The sequence below is a fragment of the Myotis nattereri genome, assembly GCF_964212035.1.
Source record: "Myotis nattereri genome assembly, chromosome: 3".
In the NCBI taxonomy this organism is placed as follows: domain Eukaryota; kingdom Metazoa; phylum Chordata; class Mammalia; order Chiroptera; family Vespertilionidae; genus Myotis; species Myotis nattereri.
Window position 1 is genome coordinate 196,728,215 of NC_138077.1, and position 15,332 is coordinate 196,743,546.

The window sequence follows — 15,332 nt, forward strand, 5'->3', positions numbered from 1 at the left end:
GAACCAGGAGATCAGGGTTTGATTCCACAGCAGGGCATATGCCTAATTTTCGGGTTTGATCCCCATTGGAGGCATGCAGGAGGCAGCGGATTGATAATTCTCTCTCATCATTGATGTTTCTATCTCTCTCCCTTCCTCTCTCTAATATCAATAAAAACATATTTTAAAAATGATACTCAAAACATGCACCTACCACAGATGGTAGGCATCCTCTTCTAGGCTCCTGCACACACATGTTCCCATTCACAGATGAGAAACGTGACCCACAGTAAAGATAAGTACAGAGTCCAGGACCTTTACAGTTTCCCTGCTGGGATTTCCTTGTAGGAAAGGGGTGTTCTGTCTGTCTCCTTGTAGGAAAGATTGTGTTGTGTAGAGGATCCAGGTGGATCATCCTGCTAAAGTGTCCGTGTGAAGGATTATTTCCTGTCTGTACCTGTCTTTGTACCCTTTTCTCAATGGGTTGGTGGTTCCCCAAGATTGTGCCTGATTTGTTTAAGTAATTTGCGATTGGGGTTTTTCTTTAACATTATTTTGTGATTTAAATGGGCCTCTGTATGACTTTTTATAGTCATTGTTATGTGTATGTTGTTGTGAGTTAGTTCTTTGATAAAGTTTACCTCTGCGGTTTCTATTTAAGTTAGGAAGTGCCTGATGTGTAAAATTATCTGGTATTAAGCCTTCCTTAGTAGCGAAGAAAAATTGCCTAGTGCTTATAGACAGTTGTCTAATCCTCGTGTAATTGTATCTGACCTCTAATTTCCTGTGCAGAATTTGCTGGCCTGATGAGATTTTGTAATTTTATTTTATTTTCATCGGGTGCCCCAATATTAGAGTTCCAATAATTCCTGATACATTTCTATTTTCCCCTGGTGCCAGAAGCCAATTCCAGCATGTCGTAATTTCAAGAGTTTCATCAAAAGGTTGATGGAACTTGGGGACTCAACAAGGGCTGAGTCACATAGGTTGTCACCTGTTGGGAATGGCTGAGGGCATTTCCCCAAACCTGAAAAGGGATGATTGCTTGGCTGCCAGACAGCTCAGGGCATCTTAATCTATATGTTATTTCCTCCTACTGGTCAAACACCTGAACAGCCGTAGGCTAAGTCCCCCATTCTCACAATGCTTCTGTAGACCAAATCCTACCACTTTGAAGTGTATATCTCTGCCTCCCTTCAGGACAATTTATGTTCATAAAAAGCATGGGGTCCTGAAACGAGGAGATCTTAGTTCCTTTTAGCTAAGGTCTTCTGACCCCCCATATGCCTTTCAAAATTATGCTTCATCTCTAAACTCTTTAAGTTACACACGGTCCCTTCTCCAGATTGCTGAACCCTTCTAAATGCCGGAACAAGACCCCGGTATTAATGGCGCCCAAACTGGGGCTTCCTGAACCCTGGCAGTGTTGTAATGTACCCCGCGAATCACAGAAGGACGCCTCAAGAAGTCGAATTAAAGAGTCACATTTATTGCAATCCGGGACTATGAGGGGCCATTCCCAAATCTCATAGCAATAAGATGGTGGCAAAACCAGACTTATATAGGCAAAAATCACAAAGGTATTGATTACATCCCAGGGTTTGGAATGTGGCACCTGGCTCACTAAAAAGCAAATTACAGAAGCAGAATTAAGCATGTTAATTACAGTTTCGGGTCTCTGGGGTCACTGAATTGACAGAAATACATTATCTAGAGTCCTTGGGTAACCTGGGTTAAACTTAGGCATGTTATCTAAATTACAGTTTTGGGTCTCCGGATCCCTGAGTTGATAGAAACACATTATCTAGAGCCCTTGGGTCTCCCGACCACTGAGTTGTCAGGACAATTTAGAGTAATTGTGCTGTCCTGGTCTCGGGACCACTGAGGCAGCTGGCATGCACCACCTGTGGCCACTAAAACAATTTAGGGTAATTGTGCTGTCCTGTTTCCCAGGTATAGAAGAATGTGCTCTCTAAGACCAGTATGATAACAATCAATGGAATAGTCATTCAATCAATAAGACATTCAATCGAATGGGATGACTTATACAATTTAGAAAATCAAAGTAACCTTTATATTGTTAAGCCAAACAGGGTTAGAGTTAAACTACAGTTTCCACCTGAAATGGTTGCTACCATACTACAGTGTTGGGAGCCATTAGAGATATTGGCCTAGACAAAGCCATCTTAAGAACAATAAGTTTCTGGTAGGAACTCCTAGTTACCAGAAACCACGTATGTCCTGAGGTTTGGTCAGCAGCTAAAGATAATTATCTTATACCCTGAAGCAACTACCGCCACAACCGGAGCCTGCTACTACCCTGCTGATAAGCTAATAGGCTTCTCCACGCCCCCCACCACCACCCCCACCACCCACCACCCCCATCCCTAAAACAATATATATTCTGCCGCTGGAAGAATAAAATTTGAGGCTTGATCAGAATCCTGTCTTGCCTCCATTTCTTCGTGTCTCCTATCCTCTCATTCCCTTACAGGAATCATCACGGTACCCACGTTGCATGCCCCGCAGGTCGGGGCACTTCAGCAGCACCAATATTAATGGCGCTCGAGACAAGGACGGAAATCTGGAAAAGAAGGATTCGCCTGAGCATAAATAACACCAGTGTAGGTGGTAAGGTTGAACTGCGGGTAAGCACTTGTACTAGCTTTGGAAATCGAGAACCCAGAGTGGGCAAGGAAAATCTTTTGTTTTAAGTCAGGTTATAATGGGGAACAATTTGGTTAAATGGCAAAATTATAAAGAAATTGGAATTTCAAAAGGCACGTTTTTAAATCAGGCCCTAGAAAAGAGAGTGCTGTGGTCATCTTTAATGTGGTTTCTTGTTAAAATCATAGAATACCTAATTTGTTTTGAGGATCAAAAATCTATAATTTCTAAAAAGTCACCAGATCCTCTGCTCCTGGAGAGGATACTGGGCAGCTAGGGAGATTAACGCTGTCAGCTTTCTCCCTGGGAGACTACTTAACGCTTTGTTTAAAAATTACTGGAGAACACACTTGGAAAAAGGAAAATTTGGCTAAGGTCACCTTGGGAGCTAGTTATTACTTTGGAAAACGAAATAGGAAAAAATTTAAAATCTGTTGTTATCTATTAAGCATACCTTTAATTGGGATAAGGGATAGGTGTCCAGGTCAGTTGCTGAAACTTCCCCCAAAGCAAGCAGGAGGTGGGGGGAGACACGTGGGGATCCTGTAATATGGACATCCCCCTCCCAGAGTATGCTAATTTAAAGTCTCTTTCTCACCATGAAAAGTTTTACAAAACATAGAAATGTGTCTGGAATTTCTGTGCATGTGTAAAGAGGAAAGCTAGCTTAAAACAAATGCTGCAACTGGCCTATTTTTGGACATTTAGATAGAGTTTTGAGCTAGAACTTAAATCTCTCTACAAGTGCTACAGAATAAAACCCCAGTGTTAGGTTAGGTGGCTCAGGAGGCGGCATAGGAAATAAAGAGTTGAGTGAGTCAGAAAAGAAAAAAAAGGAAAGGTTTATTGCGTCCCCGGGAGACCCATGTACCCCAAAGACAGGGCACGTGGATTCAAGCCAACAGGGAGGGGGCGGTTGTTTTATACTGCGGTTGGGTGAGGGGCGGGGACATGAGCTGAGGTATTCAGCTGAGGAAGTTTCCACTGCAGGGAGTCAGCAGGGGTATTCAGGAAGGAGTCAGTATCTGTGTGAGATTCAGAGAGAAGCCAGTATCTGTGTCTGGCACACTGATCTGTTAGAAATGCCAGGGGAAGTTTATTATCTCATCACACGTCTGCATGTATCCGATCCTGGGCTCTCTCTGACCTAACACCCAGGACTGGTTTTTTTCTAAGAAAGATGGCAGATTTGACCAAAGGAAAAAAGATGCAGGCTGGTTCTAGCAACAAGATTGGTATTTCCGCCAAAGCCGGTTTGGCTCAGTGGATGGAGCGTCGGCCTGCGGACTGAGGGGTCCCGGGTTCGATTCCGGTCAAGGGCATGTGCCTGGGTTGCGGGCACGTCCCCAGTGGGAGATGTGCAGGAGGCAGCTTATCGATGTTTCTCTCTCATCGATGTTTCTAACTCTCTATCTCTCTCCCTTCCTCTCTGTAAAAAATCAATAAAATATATTTAAAAAAAAAAAAAAAGATTGGTATTTCCATAATAAAAAGTAGTTTTTAAAATGATAGTGGAACCCATTCAAAAGTTAACTTTAAAGCCGCCAAGAAAATCAGTAAATTGTCTCTGTTACAAAAATTTGTCAAAGAAAATACCTTAAAATAATTATAATTAACTCTGAAAGGGCGAGTCGTCGCGGGGCCTGACCACGCTGCTGGCGGCCTCGGGCACCGACTCCCCAGACCACTGCGGACGGGACCCACGCTGCAGGAGCTGCGGCAGGGCAGGGTGTGTGTCCTCGCCCGAGGAGATGGAGGAGGAGGCGATTGCCGGCGCCCCTGGGAATGAGATGGAGGATGTGGACTTCCTGTCTGGGCTGGAACTGGTCGATCTGCTGGACCCCCAGCAACCGGACTGGCCCCTGGAGCGGGGGCTCAGCTCACCCTGGTGGGGGGCTAGGACTGCGCCCTCCATCTTGCCCTGGGTCCTCCATTTTGGGGGCGGCCGCCATGTGCTCAGGAGAGTGCCTTCTTCCCAGAAGCCCAGGCCCCTGCTGGCCACGCCCAGGATTTCTTTAAACTAACCAATGACAATCAAGGTATGTGCGCGCCAGAGAGATGACCACATCCTGTGTAACAAGACCCGACTCACGCCTGGCCAATCGGCGGGGCCCACAGTCCCCTCCCCTGCCCTTACTATAAAACCCACAATCCCATCAGGCCTGGCGCTCTCTCGGCCACTGGGCTACCATTGCATCAGTGAGTGTGGTCGGGGAGCCGAACTAGTTCGAAATGAAGGACTCTTTGCTTTTGCATCGGACTGACGGGCTCCCTGGGGGTCCTGGGAACCTTGAAATCTGGGCACAACAACTCTAGAATCTAAAAATTGTTGAAACATAAATAAATCAATTTCTAATGGAGGAAGGCACTAGCCGCCCTTCCCCCAGCAGAAAAAAATATGGTCTTTTTAAATTAGGCAGGTAGGCCAAACTTTCCCCACCCACAGTGACCTCTTACAAAAAAATTTGGCTGTTTTAAAAAGTCAAGTGGCTAGGCCAAAAAACTTGTTCCTCCAGCTTAGAGCAAAGCTTTTTCCCCTGCAGGAAACCAGCAGGAAGAAGATGCAATTTGCATTTGTGTGGATTTTTCCCCTGCAGGTAAATAGCAGGAAGAACATGGAATTTGCATTTGTATAGCTACCGGCCTGCTACTGAGCTCTAGCAGCTTAATCTAAAGAAATACTAAATGTTTCACTTACCAGCCAAAAATTGAAAAGCTCTAAAAGTTCAAGATTCAAATTAAATTGAAAGAAATTATATAATTGTGATAACTAAATGCCTAAAGTGTAGAAATTTATTTTTGTGAAAATAATTTCTGTGGTTTCTCTAAAATAATTAGAAATTCAAAATATGGGGGAGGCTAGGGGACTGTCTAGGGCGGGGGGATAAAATGGACACATATGTAATACCCTTTGTAATACTTTAAGCAATAAATTAAAAAAAAAATTCAAAATATGTTGCTTAATGGTCTAATTGAAAAAAAGGATTAATTCTGTAATCCCAACCGAAATCTTTGTTTCTTTGTTTTTCGTTTTTTTAATTAAATCTTTATTGTTCAGATTATTACAGTTGTTCCTCTTCCCCCCCCCCCACCCCCATAGATCCCCTCCACAAGGTTCCCACCCCACCCTGTGCCCTTACCCTCCCCACTGTCCTCATCCATAGGTGCACGATTTTTGTTCAGTCTCTTCCCGCACCCTCCACGCCGCTTTCCCCCTGAGAATAGTCAGTCCATTCCCTTTCTATCCCCCTGATTCTATTATAATCACCAATTTATTCTGTTCATCAGATTAATTAATCACTTGATTTTTAGATTCACTTGTTGATAGATATGTGTTTGTTGTTCATAATTTTTATCTTTACCTTTTTCTTCTTCTTCCTCTTCTTAAAGGATACCCTTCAGCTTTCATATAATATTGGTTTGGTGGTGATGAACTCCTTTAGCTTCTTCTTATCTGTGAAGCTCTTTATCTGACCTTCAATTCCAAATGATAGCTTTGCTGGATAAAGTAATCTTGGTTGTAGGTTCTTGCTCTTCATCACTTTGAATATTTCTTGCCACTCCCTTCTGGCTTGCATAGTTTCTATTGAGAAATCAGCTGACAGTCGTATGGGTACCCCCTTGTAGGTAACTAACTGTTTTTCTCTTGCTGCTTTTAAGATTCTCTCTTTGTCTTTTGCTCTTGACATTTTAATTATGATGTGTCTTGGTGTGGTCCTCTTTGGATTCCTTTTGCTTGGGGTTCTCTGAGCTTCCTGGACTTGTAAGTCTATTTCTTTCACCAGGTAGGGGAAGTTTTCTGTCATTATTTCTTCAAATATGTTTAAAAGATCTTGCTCTCTCTCTAATTCTGGCACCCCCATAATTTGGATGTTGGTATACTTGAAATTGTCCCAGAGGCTCCTTACACTATCTTCATATTTTTGGATTCTTTTTTCTTTTTGCGTTTCCATTTGGGTGTTCTTTACGTCTTTGTACTTCAAATCTTTCACTTGATTCTTGCGATCCTCTAGTCTCCTGTTGGATCTCTATATAATATTCTTTATTCAGTCAGTGTATGCTTAATTTCTAGTTGGTCCTTTTTCATATCCTCGAGGGTCTCATAAACTTACCGAGGGTCTTACTAAATTTATCGGTGTCTCGCTAGACTTATTGAGGGTCTTACTAAATTTATCGACGGTTTCTAGAAAATTCTTGAAAAGCCTTAAAACCACAGATTGAACTCTATATCCAGTAGTTTGCTTTCCTCCATTTATGTCATTTGTAACCTATTTCTTTGTCTCCACATTTTGGCTGCTTCCCTGTGTTGGTAGATGGTTTTCTGTGCTAGGTGTCCTATAGGGCCCAGTGGCTCAGCCTCCCCAATTACCTGAGGTGGACACTCTTGGTGCACCCCTTTGTGGGCTGTGTGCACAGTCTTGTTGTAGTTAAGCCTTGATTGTACTTGGTATCACTGGGAGGAATTGACCTCCAGGCCGATTGGCTGTGAGAATCAGCTGTGATTATGGTGGGGGAACTTCTATGCTGGAGACACCCTTATGGGGCGAGACTTGCTTCAGTGGGGTTTTGGTCTCACCGAGTCTGCTCACTGAGTCTGCCCCCTGAGTATGTCCCATATGGATCTGAGGAGTTGTAATCTTGATGGTCCCACTCTGACCATTGGGTACACTGGCTCTTGAATCTCTAAGGAGGTGCTAATTTAGCCTCTCCCTGAGGCTACCCAGCAGGAGCTATGGAGAGATCTGCAGATTTCTCTTCTTTGTTTGGGATTTGGAGGTGCCCAGATGAGGCCCACTGTGAAGCGATGCAAGCTGCTGTGGTGCCTTGGGTCTTCTTTTGGATATTCTGTGTCTCTCTGACCCAGCTGCAGTTTGTTAGATAATTTTAGATTGCAAAGGGCCAGGCCATTCATATGCAAAAGCCTCTGTGCACAGCTTGGGTGGGGCGGGGCCTCAGGGAGTCAGCAGGGCAGAGCAAACAGCTATGGCTGATCCTCAGTCCTGCCCTAAGAGGCCCAGGGTCTCAGTGTCCTGGTAATCTCTGCAAGCACCTCAGAGAGAAAGCCACCCTCGAGTTCTGCCTCCTGCCAGACAGTCCAGTTTCTGCCCGTATGAGTATGGGTCCCCAGAGACTCACCCGGAACTGGAGTTGGGGCCGTCGGGAGCTTGTGTCTCCCTCCCGATTGAAAAAGACAACCGTGTCCTCAGTTGTCAGCTCTTTCCGCGAGTGCCTCTGTACCTCTGCACTTTACTTCCGCACCCTCTCTTAGTCTCAGTTTGCTTTTCTCTTTCCTTCTAGTTGTAGAATTTCCACTCAGCCAGCCTTCCTGTGGTTCTGGATGATGTCCGTTTTGTCTTTTAGTTGTATTTTTTTTAATTAAATCTTTATTGTTCAGATTATTACATTTGTTCCTCTTTTTTCCCCCCATAACTCCCCTCCTCCCAGTTCCCGTCCACCCTCCGCCCTCAGTCCCCACCCACTGTCCTCATCCATAGGTGCACAATTTTTGTCGAGTCTCTTCTCGCATCTCCCACACCCGTTTCCCCCGCAAGAATAGTTAGTCCATTCCCTTTCTATGTCCCTGATTCTATTATGATCACCAGATTATTTGTTCACTTGACTCTTCGATTCACTTGTTGATAGATGCATGTTTGTTGTTCATAATTTGTATCTTTACCTTTTTCTTCTTCTTCCTCTTCTTAAAGGATACCTTTCAGCATTTCATATAACACTGGTTTGGTGGTGATGAACTCCTTTAGCTTTTCCTTACCTGTGAAGCTCTTTATCTGACCTTCAATTCTGAATGATAGCTTTGCTGGATAAAGTAATCTTGGTTGTAGGTTCTTGGTATTCATCACTTTGAATATTTCTTGCCATTCCCTCTGGCCTGCAAAGTTTCTGTTGAGAAATCAGCTGACAGTCGTATGGGTATTCCCTTGTAGGTAACTGAGTTTCTTTCTCTTGCTGCTTTTAGGATTCTCTCTTTGTCTTTTGCTCTTGGCATTTTAATTATGATGTGTCTTGGTGTGGTCCTCTTTGGATTCCTTTTGTTTGGGGTTCTCTGCGCTTCCTGGACCTGTAAGTCTATTACTTTCTCCAGGTAGGGGAAGTTTTCTGTCATTATTTCTTCAAATAGGTTTTCAATATCTTGCTCTCTCTCATCTTCTGGCACCCCTATAATTCTGATGTTGGTACGCTTGAAGCTGTCCCAGAGGCTCCTTACACTATCTTCGTATTTTCGGATTCTTTTTTCATTTTGCTTTTTCAGTTGGGTGTTTTTTGCTTCTTCGCATTTCGAATCTTTGACTTGATTCTTGCGCTCCTCTGGTCTGCTGTTGGGTGTCTGTACAATTTCCTTTATTTCAGTCAGTGTACGCTTAATTTCTACTTGGTTCTTTATCACAATATCGAGGGTCTCATTAGATTTCTTGAGGATCTCACTACATTTATCGGCGGTCTCACCAGTCTTTTCGAGGGCCTTACTAAGTTTATCAGCAGCTTCTAGACAGTCTTGAAAGACCTTAAAAGTGTGGTGTTCAGCTCTATATCTTCTATTTCTGACATTTGCGTCCTGTTTCTTTGTCTCCGCATTTTTTTATCTTTTCTTGGTGCACCCCCTAGTGGTCTTTGTGCGCAGTCTTGTTGTAGTTAAGCCTTGATTGTTGTCGGCAATAGTGGGGGTGATTTGACCTCCAGGCTAACTGGTGATGAGAGTAAGCTGTATCTGCAGTGGGAGAGCTTCTGTGCTGGATATCTAGGGCGGTGCTAATCTAGAGGCTATCCGGCAAATGGCTCTGCGCAGGGCTTGGGCGGGGCGGGTCCCTGGGGATCTACAGGGCAGGCCAGATCGAGCAGTTATGGCTGCTCTCAGTTCCGTCCCAGGGGCTCTGCCTCACAGAGTCCCAGCAACCGCTGCTGGGTCCCTAGACACTTGCCCGGATCTGGAGCTCAGAGTCTGAAACTCCCTCCTGGTTGAAAACAACAACCGCGCCCTCTGCCGCCAGCCCGCTCCCCACACACTCCGAACCTGAGTATTTCACTTCAGCACTGTGCCTCCTCTGAGTCTGGGTATGATATTCTCTTTCCTCCTAGTTGTAGAATTTCCACTCAGCCAGCCTTCCTGTGGTTCTGGATGATGTCCGTTCAGTCTTTTAGGTGTACCCTTGAATTGGTTGTTCAAGGCAGCAATCTCCGGCGTTAACCTATGCCGCCATCTTGGTTTCTCCTAGTTGTATTTTTGAGTGGTTGTGCGAGGCAGCAATTTCAGGTGTTTACCTATGCCGCCATCTTGGTTTCTCTTCCCTCTTTATTAGATAGGATTTCTCCGGAGTTTCTTTAAAGAAAAAAATCTTTTCAATAATTATTTGTTCCTTTTAGTTTATTTTTTCTCTGTGGGGCTTGAGGAAATTATTTTCTAGGGATATTGTGTAGTGGGCTGCAAGTGTGCTCCTTGTGAGTTGAGCTCTGCAAAGGTGTCACCCTTTGGTCATCTCAATCTCTCTTATGTGTCTCGGTTTCTCTCCTGGTAATCTACAACAGATAGAAGGACTCAGGGCGCTGGTTTGCCAAATCATATGTGCGCTCCCCGGGTGAGCCAGTAAATTAATTATAGTTGAGATAGAATTCTCTATAGAGCAGCTTTCATGTCCCAAGAAATAATTTCTGACACCTCCACGAAGTTTCTCAGTCACCTAAAAGCACCCAGTGATTTGGGCAGCAGGGACAAATTGCTCCTTCTCTTCGGAGTTAAACTTAACTCTCATTCATATAGCTGTTATTTGCTCAGGCTTACAGAAAAAGCCGACTGTGCTAATTGTGAAGCCGATTATGCCAATTGTCTTGCATAGTCACCAACTTCTGACAACACCAATTGTCTAAGAAAGGAGGGGCACTTATCTGAGGTGTCCCTTGAAATAAACTTTAACCATGCAGGTTTTCGGACATTCAAAGTAGTTGCCAACAAAAAGACTACTTTATGCAGGCAGGACCGTGGCAGGCAATTTCATCTGACCTTATATGAGTACTAGAGGCCCGGTGCACAAAAATTTGTGCACTCAGAGAGTGTCCCTCAGTCCGGCCTGTGCCCTCTGGCAGTCTGGGACACCTCAGGGAATGACCACCTGCTGGTTTAGGCCCGCTCCCCGGCAGTCAGAGATCCTTCTGGCAGCCTGGGAGCCCTCTGGGGATTTGCATGTTTTTCTTTTATTAGATTAGATCATTAACCATAGTAACTGTTGCTTATGTATTAAAGTTCTATTCCTGCTAAGTCTGGAAGCAGCCTCAGAATCCTTCTCACCATTCATCTTAATTCTGATGCTTAGTTGATCAGAATTAATACCTGAGGTGAAGCCTCTTACTGCAGATGTATCCCAGAATGCATGGCATCCTCTCTGCTTTATGATCCAGCTAATAATACATTGCCTCAATCATGTTGATTGCGGTCATTTTTCCCCTTGCAGTTTCTAGTAGTAGATTACCATCTACTGCCTAGGAAGTAAAATTGACTATCTCCATGTCAATCGCAAAATAAGGCATTTTTCTCATCAATAAAATTTCATTCTTTCAGCATAAGTAATTTTGTCAACAACGTTTTGAGGCAGTAACAGTTTATAACAAATGGAGTGAATTATTGTTTCAGGTACTGTGCTGTGTCATACACAGATTTCACTTTATCTTTGCAACAACTCCATACAGTAGGTACTATAATGACACAGATGAGAACACGGACGTATAGAGAGATCAGGTAACTTGACCAGTAAAACCCAAAAGTGGCTGCGTCTCATTTCAAACCCATGTGCCTTGGCATTTAACCATTACACTCCACTCAGTATTGTGCTGGAGCCTGCTCTTACTGGCTCACACATTTTCAGGAATTTTGTAAGCTGGTTGTTAAACATGGTCATCATTAAAAATTAAATTATATAATCTTAAAAGTGAATAAATTACATGAAAACCAAAGGATATACATACGCTAAATTCATCACTCCTCAATTCTTTCCTACATTTTACTGTTCTGACTCTTGACATTATTTATATCTTTTGGGTCTTTCTGGTAGAATATAATAGTGTATTACTGCATGTTTCTCCTCAGCTCTGCATTTAGTGGCATCACATTAGCACCTGAAATCAGCCTTGGATGGAGAATTTATGCCACAGAAGTTGGCCGACAGTATAAATCAGAGTTTTGTTTTCTTTGATTGAGAGCAAGTTGTTAAACATTTATCAGCACAACACTGACCACATTGGTGGTGGTGGTCTTGTCAGAATGTGTTAGATTATGCAGGTGAAAATCTATTTAAACAGATTTGATGTAGATATTTTCAAAGATGGAAGAATTGTCCCTGTCAACTATGTTAGTTGATTCATAGCTTCACTAATTGTCATCATTGCAAAGTTTTCAGTCCCCAGATGGATTGCTGGATATAATATGTCATGCCCTGTCCCTGTCCCCCTCCCTTTGTAGCCTTTGTTACCTTAAGGACTCTAGTTTTCCATTTATATGTTTAAGTACCAGCCTTACCGGCTTAAAAATGTAAGCTTTTAACACCGCTCTGTTCCGTATCCATCTGATGAAAAGTGGAGTTGGGTTGCGGCACAGGAGAGGAATTCAGAAGGGGAATATTGGAGTAATGACTGCAGTGGGAGAAGAGGGAACCTATTTCCCAGGACACAGGCGCTGGCGTCCTGGACCACAGGGCTGGCAGCTTCTCCAAGTGGCTGCAGCTGAGGACTTCGGGTTGGATGGCTTGTCCATCTCCTGGGGTGCAGCCAGCCACAGGCGCTGGCGCTTGGACCGCAGGTGGGCGGCTTCTCCGTGTCCCCTGTGATACAGTGGGCATCTTCTCCTGCTGCCTGCAGCCTGGGATCACGGGGCAGGCAGCTGCTTTGTCTCTTAGACTGCAGCCAGCCTCAGGAGCTCGGGCCCGGCTTCTCAGTCTTCCCGAGGACATGGGCGGGTGGATGTGGGGCAGGCAGCTTCTCCAGCCGGTTGCAGCCTGGGGTCAAGGGCAGGTGACTTCTCTGGCCTGCTGAGGCCTGGGATCACAGGCAGGCGGCTTCTCCTGCTGGCTGCAGACTGGGATCATGGGCAGGCAGCTGCTCCAGCCGGCTGCAGACTGGGATCAAGGGGTAGGAGGCTTCTTCGTCTCCCAGGCCACAGCCAGCCTCAGGCGCTGGAGCCGGACTTCTCTGACTCCCCTGACTTCTGTGTCTCCAATAGGCCTGGAGCGGCCAGAGCCAGATGCTAGCGTGGTAGCTGTGGCTGCAACGCAAGTATCCCAACTCGGGCCTCTGCCATCTTTGTTGGGTTAAAGTGCATATCTTTGGATGGGTTTGGTGGGCGTGGATGGTGGGCGTTCCTTGGGCATAGTGAAGGTACGTTCAATTTGCATGTTTGTCTATTATTAGGTAAGATAATTATTATTGCCAGAGGAATTACGCCACACAAATAGTTGCAGTTACAATTCACACATCGATTTATGCTGCTTTTATTACTGCAGTGGATCCAAAGCTTATTAACACAGAACACAATGTTACTCACAAAATTCCTGATGCCATGGGTACAGGCTTAAAGGGAGCTCCCAAAGTGTGGCTTCCTCTGGTGGCAGCAGCGGCGCCTTCTCTGGCTGGCTGTTCAGATCAGGAGCCAAGTTTCACTTTCAGCGCGGCGTTGCCTTCAGAGATCCCTGCGCACAGCTTGGATCTACCTGAGGCCCCACCGTTTGTTCAACTGTCTTCTGGCACCGAGTGGAGCAGAACCAAGTGGGGAAGGGGACTGCGCCCAAGCTGAAGGGGATCAGCGAAGATAACTTCCAGCAATCAGAGCCACCAGTGCAGCGCAGGGATCAAAGCAGTCAGCAATGACCAGGCGTCCAGCAATCAAGCAATGATCAACTTGAATGGCCTAGAGTACCCACGGGAGTCCAGGGGGGCTTAGAGGATTCTGGCAAACAAAATGCATAACAAGATCTCAAGTTTAACAGTAGTTCCTATGGGCATATCAGTAAACAAACTTGCAAGCACTCGGTTTCACTCTGAAGAGGGGGAGGAGTATATGTCATCAGACATGGTTATCAGGGCAAGTCTCTCTAAGTCAGCAGTCTAAGTTCAAATCCTTATCAATGGAATACACACGCTTGAGGGCCGTGGGGAATGTGTCCTTAATATCACACTTTAAGTTTCAGGACAAAATTTTAAAACATTTTTAACCTTTTTTGGCATTTTTAAACATTTCTATATTTTACTACCACAAAGCACCATTCTCTATCCTTCCATATCCCCTTGCCCTGCTTTAATTTTTCTTTACAATACTTGTTCTTCCACTTTATTTTATCATTTATATGTTTGCTCCTGCTCTGATTTTTCCAATGGAAGAAAATGGAAGGTAAGCTCCATGAGGACAGGTTCTGCACATCTTATTCATCATGTGTAACCTTGCCTAGAATAAGACCATCACAGACTAGGCCCTCACATTTTATTTTATGGATTGATGCACAGCTGGATGAATGGATGAATGGATCAATTGATGGTCAGTGAATGGATGGATGGATGAATGATGGATCAATGAATGAAAGGATGGAAAGACTGATGAATGATAAATGGATGGATGAATGGATTCATGAATGAAAGGGGAGATGAGTTGACATCCAAAATGCCACAGGGCAACACCTACAGACCACAGCACAAAACACTCCAGCAATTCTTGCACATGAATATAACTTTATTTTTACCTAAAGCCCACTCATATTTGCTCTTCCAGACACCTCTGAGGGGGTAAGTGTGGTTGTTTCTAGCCCAAATTTCAGGATCTGGGAGTAGAGGAATGAGTAACACAGGACCTGAAGGCTGCCTGAGCCCTCTAGCGTCCTTAGGAGGCATCTGCAGCCCATCCTTTCTCCTCAGATGTCTGGGGCTGAGATGTCTTTGGCACAGGAGGCTGGACAATACCCCTGGTCTTAGCTGAGTGTGGAGGCAGCAGTGAGATGGTGGGGCTGACTCTGGTGGATGACAAGGACCATTTGCAGGAGCTGAGGATCAGAGAAGTCACATCAGGTGAGGCTTAAAAAGGACACAGGACCCAGGAGGTGAGTGGCTTTGGCCTCTGGGACCCATGGCCCCTACCTCCGCCAATGTCCTTGCCTGTAGGACACGTTTTCTTCTCTCAGCTCAGAACTTTCCCAAATATTGTTTCTAGACCTGGGAGACACACGGTAGTACCTGTCTTATTTGGGAGTTGGCTATTCCCATTCGTTGTCCTCCCACCTTTCAAACTGGGGGGTTCTTAAGGCCAAAGCCAGGCCAGTCACCCACATGCCTGGCCCAATACCTGTATGGCCAGATGCAATATGCCCCCTGAGGATGCCCAGACCAAGGGGGCAGGGAGTGGTCTCTATGTAGGAAAGGTCCAGGATCAAGGCCAACCTGAGGCAGGGTTCTGGACATGAACTGACCTGAATGAGGATTTGCGTTATCTGACTTAATCCCCTCAACAGCCATGCCAGGAGGGTACTAACAAATATCATTCTCATGCCATTGATGGAGAAACTGAGGCTCTGACCACAATGCCAGTTTGTGGTGGAGCCTGGATTTGCTACAGTTCTGACTCCAGACCAGGTGTTCTTGGCACTAGAATGGGTGCCTATAGTTCACGTGAATATTTCTAGAACAACTCAGGGGTCACTAACTGG